Source organism: Vulpes vulpes, chromosome 13, assembly GCF_048418805.1.
Source record: "Vulpes vulpes isolate BD-2025 chromosome 13, VulVul3, whole genome shotgun sequence".
Taxonomy (NCBI): Eukaryota; Metazoa; Chordata; class Mammalia; order Carnivora; family Canidae; genus Vulpes; species Vulpes vulpes.
The window spans coordinates 26224606-26240583 of NC_132792.1; the positions used below are offsets into that span (position 1 = coordinate 26224606).

At 35.2% G+C, this 15978-nt stretch overlaps 1 pseudogene; it reads right to left on the reverse strand.

Annotated features, from left to right (window-relative positions):
* Nucleotides 1-5012: 5012 nt before the first annotated feature.
* LOC112916031 (heterogeneous nuclear ribonucleoprotein H2-like) lies at nt 5013-6449 on the reverse strand (annotated as a pseudogene).
* Between the last annotated feature and the right edge of the window lie 9529 nt (nt 6450-15978).

A 15978-nucleotide genomic window follows, 5' to 3' on the forward strand; every position in this document is an offset into this window, starting at 1 on the left:
TTGTTTTTTGGGGGGTTTTTTGGTGTGTTTTTTTTTACTACATTTTATTGGTCTAGGTTATTTACTACTAACATGTAATCTCATATTTTGAATTTGATCCTCCTCAATCTACTCTGGTTTCCAGTTGCCTTGAATTGGCTTCTGTTCTTCTCCCCAATGTTTGCTTTACTGGAAGAGTCTTCCCAGGCCATCCTTCTTTAACTAGTTAAATTGTGCTTCTTCTTAAGACCATAACTTAGTTACTATTTTCTCAGAAAAATCTTTCTTGACAAATCCTTGAATTACAGCATGAAGATCTACCTTTCCTAGTGCCTTTCGTAATTGAAAGTTTGTATTTCTTTCTATGAATAATTAATTTTTGATTAAGATCTCTTTTCTTTGCTAGACTGTAAGCTTCCTGAGGATGGAGTCTGTATCTTTATTGCCTGATATAAATTAAATTAAGTCATCAAAGCACTTTATGAAGGAAGGAAGCAAAGAAACAAGAGATGAAATCCTTTAAATTTTAAGTGGTTTGAGCTGAACACCGTGCATTTATTATGTCAGTAAGACATCCTAATCTCTTTGGGTGGCCCAGTCAGGTCAGCATCAGACTCTTGGTTTCAGCTCAGGTAGTGACCTCAGGGGTCTTAAGATTGAGTCCTACCTGCCTTGGGCTCCCCCACTCAGTGGAGAGTCTGCTTGAAGATTCTCTCCTCCCATTTGCATGTGCACACACACATGTGCTTGCTCGCTCTCTCTTCCTCTCTAAAACAAATAATTCTTTAAAAAAAAAGATATCCTAATTTCTTTATGTGAGAGCTATCATTATTTCTGTTTTTCAGAGTAGATTAGAAAATTAATTTTTACAGATAGTTGAAACAGAACATTGAACTGGAACAATCTTTTTTTTTTTTTTTTTTTTTTTATGATAGTCACACAGAGAGAGAGAGAGAGAGAGAGAGAGAGAGGCAGAGACACAGGCAGAGGGAGAAGCAGGCTCCATGCACCGGGAGCCTGACGTGGGATTCGATCCCAGGTCTCCAGGATCGCGCCCTGGGCCAAAGGCAGGCGCCAAACCGCTGCGCCACCCAGGGATCCCGAACTGGAACAATCTAACTCATTTGCCCATGCCTTTGGTCACTATTCTATCCAAACTCATAAAAAATATAAAGAACTGCAGGAGCTCTCATTTCAATCACCTAATATCCCTCTCATAAATATTCCAAACAAAATCACTTGTCTTTTTTTTTAGATGGAGACTATATATATTTACATCTAATCATTTCACTGTGTACTTTCAAAAAGATGATGTTGATCAAAAAATATTGTGAATTCAGTGTATTAGGATAGATCTAAAGTACTAATGGTAGAAGAACTAGAGATGGAATTGAGCCTTGATTCTGTCACTTACTAGTTATTTAAGCAGTTACTACTTTGAATATCAGTTCCCTACACAAAATGAGGATGATGATATAATTCAAATGAAAATATATAAAATTTCTTTAGCTCTATTATGAGCCAGGCACTGTGGTAACACAGAATTGTGACATATATGATAGATTATATCAACCACTGGGCTTTAACTCTAAAGTACTATGTATTTTATGTATTACCTAAAAACAATATTTTTTCATATTAATGTATACAATTTAACAAACTCCTTCAGATGAGTTTGCAGAATTCTATTAAGTTCTCTGAGTCTGAAGAGTTTCAGGTTTGTAAGTAACAGGTGTCTCCCATTCCATAGGGAGATACACCTAGGAATATAACAGGCCACTCTATACTCCACTACTTACTACTGGTTTACTAACTCATTTCCTCAGGGGAGGAAGCACCCTATTTTTTCCTTAAGTGAGGAAGCACCCTATTTTTCCCCTTTCTTTTTACCTGCTGCCTATTCCAAAATTGTATTCAGGACTACCCTCTTTGCTTCAACAGTTTAAGAAGGATCCCCATTCTCTGTTCCCATTTGGAGAGACCTACAATATTCTCTGCTGGTGACTAGTTGAACACAGGTGTCTCATTCAGGGATAAAGATGAATAAGCCATAGCCTGAGAAATGTGTTTCAGGGTCAGCTTCATTACTAACAAACGTAATAGATCTGTATCTGTTTGACACTTGAATCTATCTTTTAATTGGTTTTAAATTCAGATAATGAAGATAGTAGGTACTTATTAGCCCCACAAATACCCCAATAACATTGATTTTATACTTAACTCTTCAGCATTTGACATTTAAAAGACTGAATGAAACTATCAAAATAAAAAATAATTAATATTCTAAAAGTATTCACTTTAATGTATAGTGATTCCGTCTAAATATGGATATGCTTGTTTTAAAAGAATCAACTTTCCCCTTGATTATGAGATAAACCAATTTGAAAGTACTTTGCAAACCATTAAATTCTATAATTGGTAAGCTGCTATTAATATTTTAGAAATTAATTAATTAATATAAAATTATAGGAAAAATATCTTTCTGTTTAGTGTGTTGGCCCTGACAGAAGTGGACTAACTCATGGACAGGGAGCACTATACTTTCCCAAAGATACCATAAGATAAGCATGTCATTGTTTTTAGGATTGCCTGAAATGACTGGATGTAAATAGCTTTGAAATAAAGGATGTATCTAGAATTTAATATGGGTTCTTGCTTCTTAAAATATGTACAAAGTATGTACTGGGAGTTTCTTTTAAATATAGACTCTTAGAGCCTTACTCCAAATCTACTGAATCAGAATATGCATTTTTTTTTCCAAAATTCCCATGTGATTATATTTTTAGAAGTATTTGAGAGGCCTTGATAAAGGTCATACATGGTGAAATAAAATCACAGAAGTAAAGCAACACTACCTCTGGGCCATAAAGTATATATTTGGTAAAATATTTGTGCACCCCTAGCTGATCACCTTACTAATCTCCCAACAGTGAATAAATTAAAATGTGCTCACTTTCTCTTATTCTACTCCCTGTATATTATATGAGAAGCATCACAGTGTCATGAGGCTGTCTTTCAGAGTTCCCAGAAATCTCTAAACCATGGACTCATATTCAAGATAGATTTTTTTCATTCTATTCTCTGCCTCCATGATTGTCTTCAAACATTATCAGCCTCTGAAATTAAGGAGAGCCAATTGCTCTTTATCAGGCCTTATGTCCTGGCAAATAATATTCCAGAATACACACACATTTCAGCCTGAAATACTATAAATAATATAGATAATATATGTTGGTTTCCTGATTATAGTCCTCAATTATTCCTTTTGTTTTTGTGTAATTAGTAATGGTGCCCCATTTCCTTTTAAAGTTTCCTGGTTTGAGGGATAAATTCTATAGTTACTCTGTCTATAAATAAACCAAACAAGAATACCTGAATGATTGCCTAAAGATTGTCATCAGATAACTTAGTATCCTCAGGCTTAATTTTACAATACAAATAGAATTCTAGGGCAAGTTCTACTCCTGATATGTTTGAAATAGAAGGATTTTTTTGTGGAAACTTCATACTGTTTCTATAGCAGCTGGACATTTTATTTTATTTTATTTTTTTACATTCCACTAACAGTGGACAAGTGTCAAATTTTTCCACATCCTCACTAATTGTCTTTTTGGAAGGAATTGGGTAGATAATACCCATTGTAAAATGTACAGTGACATCCCTTTTTTGATTTGCATGTCTCTGAAGTTGAGTGCCTTTACCTATACCTGTTTGCCATTTGTACATCTTCCCTGAAGAAATGTCCATTCAAGTCCTTTTTTTCATTTGTTAATTGGGTTATTTATTTTTGTGTTGTTATGTTGTAGGTGTTCTTTATATATTTTTGAAATTAACCCCTTATGAGATATATGGTTGGCAGATATTTTCTACCATTCTGTATTGTCTTTTCACTCTGTTTCTTTTGCTCTGCAGAAGCTTTATAGTTTGATGTGCTCCCACTTGCCTATTTTATTTCCATTGCCTGTGCTCTTGGTGTCAGATCCATGAGATCATTGCCAAGACCAATGTCACAAAGCTTTTTCTCTAGGAGTTTTATAGTTTCCAGGCCTACATCAGTCTTTCATCCATTTTTTAGTTGATTTTTGTATATGGTGTAAAAAAAAAGCACCACTATGTGACAGACATTGTGCTGTATCTTGTTTAGGACATGGAATCATTCCATGACACCTGACATTTCTCTATGTTCTCTACCTAGAGAGGAGGAGAACTAGACTAGAACATGAGGCTCCATGTCCATGGTAATTTTCATATTACTTACTGTAGATTTCTGGATATTTTTTTATGCTACTACCAGTATTACTTGAAATTAAGGGAAAAGCTTTGTGACATTGGTTTTTCAGATATGGAACACAACCAAAAGACATAAGCTTTATGATTCCTTCAGGAGTCTGTTTTCTTTTCTTTTTTTTCAGTTTTTAAAAGAAGATTTATTTGAAAAGTTTCACTTAGCAGAATACACCTAAAAGGAAATCACAATACAAGGAAAAGTTTAAATCAAGGCCTTAGAATTTCATACAAACACCAAGACCAAAATCCTAATGTATGGTGTTGCGTCTCAAAGTTGCCTGTTAACTTAAAAAAAAAAAAAAAAAAAAAAAAAAGCTTATGCTTACGTGCCTTAGAGATTATTAAATGAAACTAGAATTAACAAACATGCCAAATGTGTTCACTTTTAATTGTAGACACAGCTCCTATATTGCATTTTACAAAAAAGCATGTCTTTCAACATGCAACCCAACAGTGTTCAATGTAATGTGGTAGAAGAGCAACATTTAACATAATTCAACTGCTTTAACCTAAATACACTTGCTGCTTATTAAGTACATCCTACAACAGAAGTAGAGTAAAGCTGAAATTTGTTTAACAGTTCTAGTTTACTCAAGTGTTACATCCTAGATGAATGTTTATGTTCAAAAATACTGAACCTTAAGTCTTTAAAACAATCCTGATTTCCACTTAGAGTAAGCATCAATCACAAGCTTGTATTGCAAAACTGTCAAACTTTTTTCTCTAAAAAACGTTCACCAAGAGTCAGTGATCTGGATCAGTTACATTCCCCATCCACCATTCATACTGGACATGCTAGACATCCCTCCCATTCCGTTCACTCCCATAGATACACAGCTTCCACTACTGTAGTAGCTGCTGCTCACTGCTCCTTGGCTGCCTATGCAATGTTTGATTGAAAATCACTGGAGTTTTCCTTTAAAACTTAGTCATATCCACTCATGCTGCTCTGGCCACCATAGCCACCTCCATAACCACCACTCAGCTGCTGACTGGCTGGGCTGCCATAACTGGACTGGTTTGACAAGCCCATGCCTCCCATCATTTGGCTACCATAAGCACCACTGCTTGCTCCTGCTGTAGAATTCAAGAAGACTTATACATATCTGTGTTGCATATTTGCTTTGTCTTTTGACATAGCTGCCACAGCATCTTCATGAGTTGCAAACTTGACATCTGCTTCACCAGCTACCGTGCCATCAGGACCAATTTCAATATGTACTCTCACAGGGTTAAGCGGTGAAAAAAAATTATAAATGTCATTCTCAATAGCTCTCTAAGGTAATCCCCGCATATGTACACAATGTCCTATTCTGCTCTGGAAAGTAGAGCCACCATCCCCATATCTGTGATCAGACATTCCTGAAAAACAGTAATTGAGGTCTCTTCCAAATCTAACAGATCCAAATCCATAGCCATCATTATAGACATTATAATTATCATAGCCTCCATAACCTCAACCATAAGCACCACGCCTCATCTGTTCAAAGCCAGCTCCCCTGCCAATGCTGTTATATACTCTCTGCCAGCTTCAGGTCTGTCATAGGGACCTGGCCGCTGCATGGCCATAAGCTTTCGTGGTGGATCATAGTGAATTCTAACTTCAGCTCAACTGATTTTAAAGATTTCAATAGACCTATGCCCTATTCTTTCCTTGTGTTTCTTTAGAGCCTTTTCAGCTATTTCCTGTGAAGCAGACTGCACAAAGGCCTCCCCCATACTCCTCCCCTGGAAGTCCACCGGCAATGTTATCCAATTTGGCACAATTTCCAACCCTGAGAAGAACTGAACAATTTCTTCCTTGCTACATCCAAAAGGGAGTCCTCTAAGCCGTACAAAGCAAAGCCATCATTGGCCATGTCAGGACTATTTGGACCAGTATGCTTCAACACCCAATCCATTTCAAGGTTGTTCGACTTGAATACTTCAAATATCTGTGTCCCATAGTTTCTCTGTCTTTTTTCATGGCCAATTTGACTTCATCTTCTGATTCAAGTGCAACAAAAGCCTCTCCACTCCATCTGCCTTCTCTGGTGTAGATGAAACGAATACCTTGAGCCCCATTTTGAATTTTGCAGTCAGAAAACAAAACAAAAATGCTGAGCCTCATCCACCGAACAAGACCAGGGCAAGCTCTGGACCTTCACCACGAACCCCTCTCCGTCTTCGGTGCCCAACATCATTGTCTCTTACTGGGTCCTGGCGCCGACACAGGCTGAACACACGATTTCCACGTGGCTGAGAAGAAATTGGGAGTCTGTATTCTTATAGAAATCTGTTGCAGGTTCCCAGAAACAGACTGAGATGGAGAGTAGAGCACAGGAAGCTTGTTAGGTGTGACCTTCAGATTTTCACCTGATTACAGGAAAGAAACAAGATTGGGAAGGGCAGAAAGCTGAAACAGAAAGCTATCTTAGAAGACCTCACAGGAAGCTCTATAGCTGGGTTAGCCCATCAGAATGATCTCAGATTTATGCAAGATTGTTAGGCGCATGCATATTCCCTATCAGCCATCTAAACTCTCTGAACCTATGGTTTCTGACTTAAATTGTTGGGAGGGAGAAAAGAAGGACTGACAGGCCAACCAGAATGAAAGAACTTCTTCATGTTCCCTTCCAATGAGACATTTGTATGAACTAAGATAAGGCTGGATAGGAATGGTTTTACACAGCTCAATATGTATTTCTATTTCTAAATAAGAAGGAGTTCACACATGTAATGAAGTATGCCTACAAGTATTTTGGAAATTAATATTCATAATAGAGTGTTCTACTTGAAAGAGGCCCCAACATGAGACAGTTATGCCCCTACGAACTAACACTGTTCTCAAGTGGTTTCTAGTGATTAAAAAAATGTTAAAATTGGGCAATGAATCCCAGAGTATGCTTGACTTTCTAAAAATATTGACTATTTTCTTTTAAGTAGTTTAGATAGTAAAATCTCTAATTTTCACGATTTTCAGTTCTACATCAAATCATAATTTTGGGAGAAATATCACAACTTGAGTAAATTGCAAAGGTAGAACAGCAATATGATTTATTTCAACTCAAATAGAGAAAAATAACGTACCTCCAAGTTGACAATCTAACAGAAGATGCATGCTGGAAGAGAGTTAATGTAATAAATCAGTTGCATAAAGAATTTTCTCTTTTGGTAAATAAATAATTGGTAAATCCTTTAGATTTGCAACACATGTGGGACTTACACTGCCATAGGCAGAGATTTAGAGCTGGCTGGTTTTGTACTTTATGCCAGGTGCCAGTGTTGGCAGGAAAATTTGGAGAAGTGAAGGGATATAGAGAATTACTTGGCCATACTGTTGTTTAGCATAGAAGAGTTGTGTTATCCTGCACTGTTGCCATGGAGAAGCAACTGCCAAAACTTCAGTTCTCTTATCAATGATAAAATTACATTAGTTGGGCAGCCCTGTTGGCCCAGCAGTTTAATGCCACCTTCAGCCCAAGGTGTGATCCTTGGGGCCCAGGATCAAGTCCCACAGGTCCCTGCATAGAGTCTGCTTCTCCTTCTGCCTGTGTCTCTGCCTCTGTGTGTGTGTGTGTGTCTCTCATGAATAAATAAATAAATTCTTTTTTAAAAATAAATAAAATAAAACTATATTTCCTGTTATAGATGGTAAGGAAACATAAGTAAATCTAGACTGAAAATATCAGTTTTGTTTTTTTCTGTGATTGTCTTCCATTACTACCTTTTTTTTCATGAGTATAACTTCCAGAGTATATGTAATTATATAGACTTAATGAGTTTAGAAGCCTCCTTTACCTGGTGCCAACACCACTGGTAGGAGAACATTGTCTTTCCTCTCCTTTCTATCTCACCTTGGAGATACATTCTGAAGTCATTATGTGACTTCTAATTTTTAAAAACTTCAATGTATAGGCAATTTATTTGTTCAATAGCACTGAATAATTGAAGGAACACATCACTTAGAATCAGAAATTTGAGGTTCAATGGCCCTTTACTAGCTACCCCTTAAAATTATCATTAATTCCCAGATATTTCCATATTCAAAATGGGAAAATAAGTTTCTGAAAATTCACACCAGAAATAAAGGGATAATAGAAAAATAGATACAATACAGATCTCCTAGTACCCATCTATATAATTTTTCAGGTGATTTATAATCATTTTCTTCAGATGGATAATTTGCAAGATGGAAAAATCAACTTGATTTTAAGCAGATAAAACAAGTCCTAAAATGAAGTGACATGACTCAAAATGTTCCTTGAGTTTTGGCCTTAACTTCTGTGTGAAATGATGAATTTAATGGCAATTAGACAGAAACAAAGAAAAGCATTTCAGGCACAATTATCAAGCTGCTAATATCCTCAGTGAAGCACAGCATGATTTGTTTCTGTTGCCTTGTTCCATTCTATTTGGCTAGAATCCCAGTTTATCCAGGCATTCATGTATGGTTGAAATTAGTGAAAGTCTCATGCTTCCAGATTTTTTTCAGTTCTTTGTCTAATACAACACCTGCTTTCTTACTGTTTTTCTTTTCAGATATCCAAAGCCTGAGAGCAAAGTATACTGGCTCATTCCTGTTCTGATTGTTGAAGATCATTTTCCTTCCTGTTTTTCTCATCTTTGAGATTTCTTCACTATTAAACTTCCCTCTACATATCCCTTGTGTTTTGTTTTGTTTTGTTCCACAATTCTACAAGTGCTTAAAAATTAAAAAAAAAAAGTCTTGGCTCTAGCCATACCTATTAGAATTAATATTTCCTATCTTGGAAATAACTGAATAGAAATATTATCTAGAAATATTTATACTGCTAGAGTTATAGCTACTGAATGAAGACAAATACAGAATGGTGCATGTTCCACTTCTCTGCTTTTTCTATTTTCATCTTATTCTCTCTACCGTCATTCTACAAGGAGGAGACTTTTGCAAATGCAATAGCTTAACAGTTAGAATTCATTGCACTTCATTTAAAGGGGAAAAGGCCAACTGCGAAGAAATAACAAAAATCTGGTAAAATTTTTTGTTATTTTCAAATATTTATGAGAATTTAAAAATTGTGTTTATTTTTTTGGTTCTTGCAACAAATATAAACAAATATAAATATTAAATATGGCCATATTCTAATACCAGTTTCAGAAATATTGAGATCAACTATACATAAAAATGATATCTGAAATTAAACATATAGAAAGCCTTCAAAAACAATAAGAAAAAGAAAATGAAGAAAAAATGACAAGCTAAAATTTTTTAAATTATATTATAAGTTTGTTTTTGATCCATATGACATACAGACACGTGCACACACACACACACACACACAATCTCCACATTAGTGTGGTGCTACAAAAAGTAAAATACAAAAAATCAGTTTCAGTTCTTGCCCTGAAGGCATATAATTCAGATTTTTCCAGACTCACAGAACACAGAATACAGGTAAGTAGAAAATCCATGTTAATGCTTTTCTTGTGTTGCTGTTGGCAGAGCTTCCCTAGCTGAGGGAGCAGACATTTAAATGTCCATATAAAATGCAAAAGAGACACCAAAAGAAATTTAAATGTGACTTGATACATTAAATTATCAACATAATCCCAGCATTTTAGCCACCATCAATATCAATCACTCAAACAAGAGTTATGGCAAACTCAAGCCAAAGCTCCTTTTAAAAAAATGTTTTTAACTAGAAAACATTCTCTTTCATGGACTTGCAAGAGGGGCAGTATCAGTGGAAATGGATAGAAGCAGAAGGTATTCCATCAGAATGAATGCAAAGGAGAAAAGAGGAACACTTAAAAATAGATTTTGAAATTTAATCACCTCCAAGCATAGTATTTGTTAGGTCTTTAAAATGCAAAAGACACATGGTAGCATTTTGTTTTAAACTCAGCAAACTTAACAGGCTAATTTGGGACACCTGTCCCTACTACTATTTAACATAACAACATATCAAGTGTGTGTGCAGAAACCTGAAAAGCTTAAGTATATTTAGCATAACAAACATTTTGTGAGATTCTAGGTACAGGTGTTATGGTTAAAAAAGACTTATAAATGTACCTGCAAAACCCTGACAGATGAGTAAGTAGAAACAGCAACAATCTTGTGCTGTTGGCAAATAAGAGAATATTACTAATTAATTACAATACTCACCATTTTCTCTTAACCTATAGACCTCCTTGGACAAAAATACAAAGTTAGCTTTGTAAATGGTAGGTGTTTAGCGCCATTGCTTCTGAATGTCAGGTGGTAGTCTCTGCTGTGATTATAAATATCATTATAATAAATATTTTGATGCTCAGCTTTCCCTACATCATCCTTCACAGAAAAATGTCACACAGATGCGACAATACAATAGGTACCTGTTTTATTGGTATTGCCCTTATTTCCCAACATGCATTCTAATCATCCAACTACCATAAAATCTCTGAGTTTAACCAAAAACTAGGTTGGAAGAGCAAACACCTGGATTCTAGCATGCACTTTCTTCTATTGTTTATTATAAATTATCCACAGCATTTTTTGCTCTGCAATATTTCCAAATAGCTAAGCCATATGATCTATTAGTCATTGACAAGATACCCTCGTCATTGAAGCATTTTGTTCACCACATATTTTGGCATTGTCACAGATTCCAAGGCTCTCTTCCATTTCCAAAAACTTTCACATATCTGTTCATCTGATTTGAAAACACATACAAGAGGCATCTGAGTGGCTCAGTTGATTAAGCATCCGACTCTTGATTTCAGCTCAGATCATGATCTCAGGGACGTGAAATTGGGCTCCACACTGAGCATGGAGCCTGTTTGGGATTCTCTCTCCCTCTTCCTCTCCCTCTCTCCCTCCCCTGCGCTCTCGCTCTCTCTCATTAAAACAAAACACGTATGAAAATGTGCAAGAAAAAATTCCAACTAAAAGGCTTTTTAGTATCAACTTCTATACTACACACACATATCTATAAATGATTTAGCTACTTGTCATAATTCAACTCAGGGGTCTTTAGGTATTTTTAGTGCTAATTTTCTTAGTACACCTGAAGGAAGAGATAGATGTATTTATATCTTTCCTAAGTGGTTCTTTAAAACTATTAAGATATCTTTAAAATAGAAACTGTAGGAGTTGGCATTTTAGAATTCATTCTGCCTTTCAGGTGATTTTTCTTTCACACAGTATTTGGAAAAACATATTTTCCCCAAAGGAATTTAAGGAAGTTGATGGCAGCTGTTAAAATAATAGTAATCCTCTGTCAATCAGAGGTTAGCAATATAATTAAATTCCATTCAAAAAGTATTTACAGTGGGCCCAATTAGAGTAAAATGCTGAAATAAATTGGTATAATTTGCAAAACTTCATCAAATGGTAAATACGGTAGATATATACTGCCCTACTCACAAGCTTATGCATCTATAATAGTGCTCACTACTAAAAAGGAAAAAAATAGAGAGAAAAAGTGCGTATTTCTGCATGTTGCATTGATTACAAATTTTAAGATTCAGCTTGGAAAAAAAATCAACTAATAGAGAATTTTTAAAAATCATATCAGAACTAAATAATCCATAAATTAAACTATCTTCTTAGATATAATTCAGCAATTAGGTAGGACCAATAAGGCCTTGATTAAGTAAGCCAATCATGGTATGGACTAGAAGCTCAATTTTTAACCAGTTATCTCTTTACCAAACAAATGATTTCACTGTGTGTTTTCCAAAGCCTCTTTTTACAGTAACAGACATTAGCTATGCTTTAATTTTTTGCTGTCACATACTAAAACTTCTATCATAAGATATATTCCACTTTCTTTGGTTTATTGTTAAAAAATAATCAACTTCATTAAGCCTTATATGGCAAGGTTTATAAGTCAATAGTCAAAAATCGTAAGCAGGACTGTGAACCTCTAGCATTAGTCATCAGTATAGCTCTATAAAATTTTCTAGCTAATCTATCAAGCAAATTTAATTAATTTTCTGTTACTGTGTAAAATTGCCCCAAAATTCAGCAGTTTGAAACAATGAACAATTATTAGCTCACATAGAGATCAGGAATCCTATAGTGATTTAATAGATGATCCTGATCCAGGAGGCTCTTTTATAAGATTTCTGTCAAGTTGTCAGCCAGGACTGCAGTCATATGAAAGTCTTGACAGAGACCAGAGGATCTGTTTTCATTATAGCTCACTTATATGGTCAGTGGCTGGAGGACTCCGTTGTTTATCACTTGTGTTCCAGCATTGAGATATGCTACCTGGCAACTGGCTTTTCCCTAAGTAAGTGATGCAAAAGACAGATCAAGATGGAAACTACCATACCTTTCATAAATTAACTTCAAAAGTGACATACCATCAATCTGTCATGTTCTTCTGGTTACGCATATCAACCCTAGGACAAGCTGGGAGTGAAATACACAGTGGTATGACGATAGGGAGGTGGGGGTCACTGGAGGTCATCCCAGAGGTAGGTAACTACACAGATGATCAGGATAACCACATATTACTTGATATCTGAAAACTAAAATAAATTCTGTAAAAGTACTCTCAAGTTGGACAACCAGAGCTAGTCTAACACACCAGCTTAAAGGCCACTTTTTAAAAAAACAAGTACAGTATGCATCATTCTAATACTCTTTCTTTGATCACCTATTATTTCCAGAGCCCCTGTTCTATCTGTTGCCCAAAGCAACCAGGGGGACTACATAATGTTATTCAATTTGAGTAGTTCTGGATATTTAATATCTCTCCCTCTCCCATCCAAGACAGAAATTCTAAGTACAATACAAAGGTCCCCATGTTTTATTTCCCATGTCTCATTCTACTATAGCTAGGGCCCACATTCCAGATTTAAACCCTCCAAACAGGCATTCCCTATGCCAGTCTTTGAATATTAAAATTTATATTTGCTTGTTTTGCCCATTATCATTCCTCCAGCACCACTAATTATATGCATATGTATGTATTAGAGCTTTTTTTAAGGTCTCTAAAATATGTATGTGGCCAAATAATTATTTTTTTAGTAAAAGAACCATCAACTGATGTCCATGACATTCAGCATTCTCACATATCTTAGAAGGGAATAACTTTATAAACACATATGGAGTCACATGTGAGACAGAACCTTGCAAAATTATTATGCTGTCCTATAGGCTGTAAAATGTGTTCTAAATTAGCAATCAAAATTTGGGAAATGTCCAACCAAATAGCCAAAAGAGAGCCAAAGCAATCTTGAGAAAAAAGAAAGCTGGAGGTATTGGGCTCCTGGATTTCAAACTATACTGCAGGGTTTGGCCATCAAAACAGTATGGTATTGGCACAAAGCCAGACACATAGATCAGTGAAACAGAATAGAGAGTCCAAAAATACTTATGTGGTCAATTAATTTAAAACAAAAGAGTAAGAATATACAATGATGAAAAGGCAGTCTCTTCAAAAATTATATTGGAAAAACTTGACAGCTACATGCAAAAGAATGAAACCAGAATACTTTCTTACACCATCTACAAAAATAAACCCCAAATGGATTAAAGACTTGAATGTAAAATCTGAAACCATAAAACTCCTAGGCAATAAGAGGCAATAAGCTCTTTGACATAGGTCTTGGCAATATTTTTTAGCAATATATTTTTTTAATCTATCTCCTCAGACAAGGACAACAAAAGCAGAAATAAACAGATGGGACTACTTCAAATTAAAAAGCTTTTTCACAGCAAAGGAAACCATCAACAAAATTAAAAAGCAACCTACTGAATTGAAGGACATTCACAAATGCTATATCTAATAAGGGGTTAGATCTAAAATATATAAATAACTCAGAATCCAATAACAAATAGCCAAACAATTTAATTAAAAGCTGAACAAAGGACCTGAATAGACATTTTCCCAAGGACAACATACAGATGTTTAACAGACACATGAAAAGATGCTCAATGTAATTAACCATCAGAGAAATACAAATCAAAATCTTGCCATTTGTGACTACATGGATGGATCTAGAGGGCATTATGCTAAGTAAAACGTATCTGACAAAGACAAATACTGTATGTTTTTACATATATGTAAAATCTACAAAATGAAAGAAATAAAACAAACAGATTGATAGATACAGAGAACAAACTGATGGTTGCCAGGGACAGGGGTAGATGAAATAGGGGAATAATATTAAGAGGTACAATCTTCCAGTTATAAATAGGCAATACACTGGGATGTAATGCACTGCACAGGGAATATAATCAATAATATTGTCACTTTGAATGGTGACCGATGGTAACTTGACTTATTGCAGTGATCATTTCATAATGTATGTAAATATCAAATTATTATGTTGTATACTTGAAACAAATACAATATTGTATGTCAATTCTTCATTTTGAAAAGATAAGGAAAAACAAAAACTGTGTTACTATTACATATCTCTGTTCATCCAGCAAAACTTTTTAACTCAAAAATGTTTGAAAAATTTGCTCCCATACATAGAGTAAAAGAGGAAACAAAAAATGGAAGTGGGATTATACGTAAATATATACTTAAGGGAAATGTGTGTACTTACTCCCATGATTCTGGGCTCTACTAGATTCCAGGAAACGTTTCAAAAATGCTCATTGAATCGTATTGATCGATTATTATTGTTATTACATTGGTTTAGAAGCTGAGATTGCCTTTTAGCCAATGCAGCTTCTCATACAATTAGGTCAAAAGACAAAAAGATATTTATATAGACTGCCATGATTAATACTCACTATCAGGGGAGTATTACATAATTGAATGAAGAATATGAATAGAACTCAGGTGATCCTCTAAAGTACCCACTAATAGAACTACGTGGAGTCAAATGTTACTGCAATTTATACAGGTAGGATTGTCAAAATGACAGATTCTCATTGAGAAAAGCATAGATCATACTGTGGGTACAAAAGCCTGACAAGTTGAGGTACTGCCTTAAAGCCAGAAGAATCTGCAATGGGTGATTGAGGAGGTAATTTGTAAATATGTACCATAGCTTCCTGTTTAGTTTTAAACACCAAGGACTGTAGCCTTTGTCCATTTTTAATTCCTTTCTAGTGTTTATATTTATTTCTATATTGTAAGTAGCAAACTTTCTTCCATAGAAATGAATACGGAGTCATAGAAAGACATTGGATCAAGAGTTTGATAGAGGTTGGATTCAGTATTGAATTATGAGGAAATTTAGGATTTCCTAGAAAGTCTGTACTTAGAATTGAATGTAAAAACTGATCAAATTTTAGGTCCTCTTCCTTTGGAAATGGAATGTGTTTTAGTAGTTTAAGAAACCCTTGAATTATGTCCCATGGAATCAATTGTTTTCCGAGTATAAAAAGAGGAATACATGCAGATAGTGGTGAAAAAATTTCATTATAGTAGATAATTGTCACTTATTGAGTAGCTATAATTTAAATAGATTAAATTTAGAATTCCTAGTTTTATTGTGTATCTGGTGGGAGGCAAGTCCCCATCCTACATCCACACTCTAAAAGGTCCCTGACACATGAGCTTGGGTTGGTGAATCAGGTCTTCCTTACTTAGGCACTGAATATTAGGAGAGAATCACAAATTTCAAGAGACGTTAGAGGTTACTCAAGTTGACAGAGTCAGAGTTTCAATGGTGGCATTTGCAAGAATTTGTAGAATTGAGTTTCCAGTGATAAAATGCCCAGAGTGGCATCCATCAGTTTATTTCAGTAGCTGTGGTCTCCTAACCAATTACCTTGTTACTGTTCATTTTTTTCAGTCT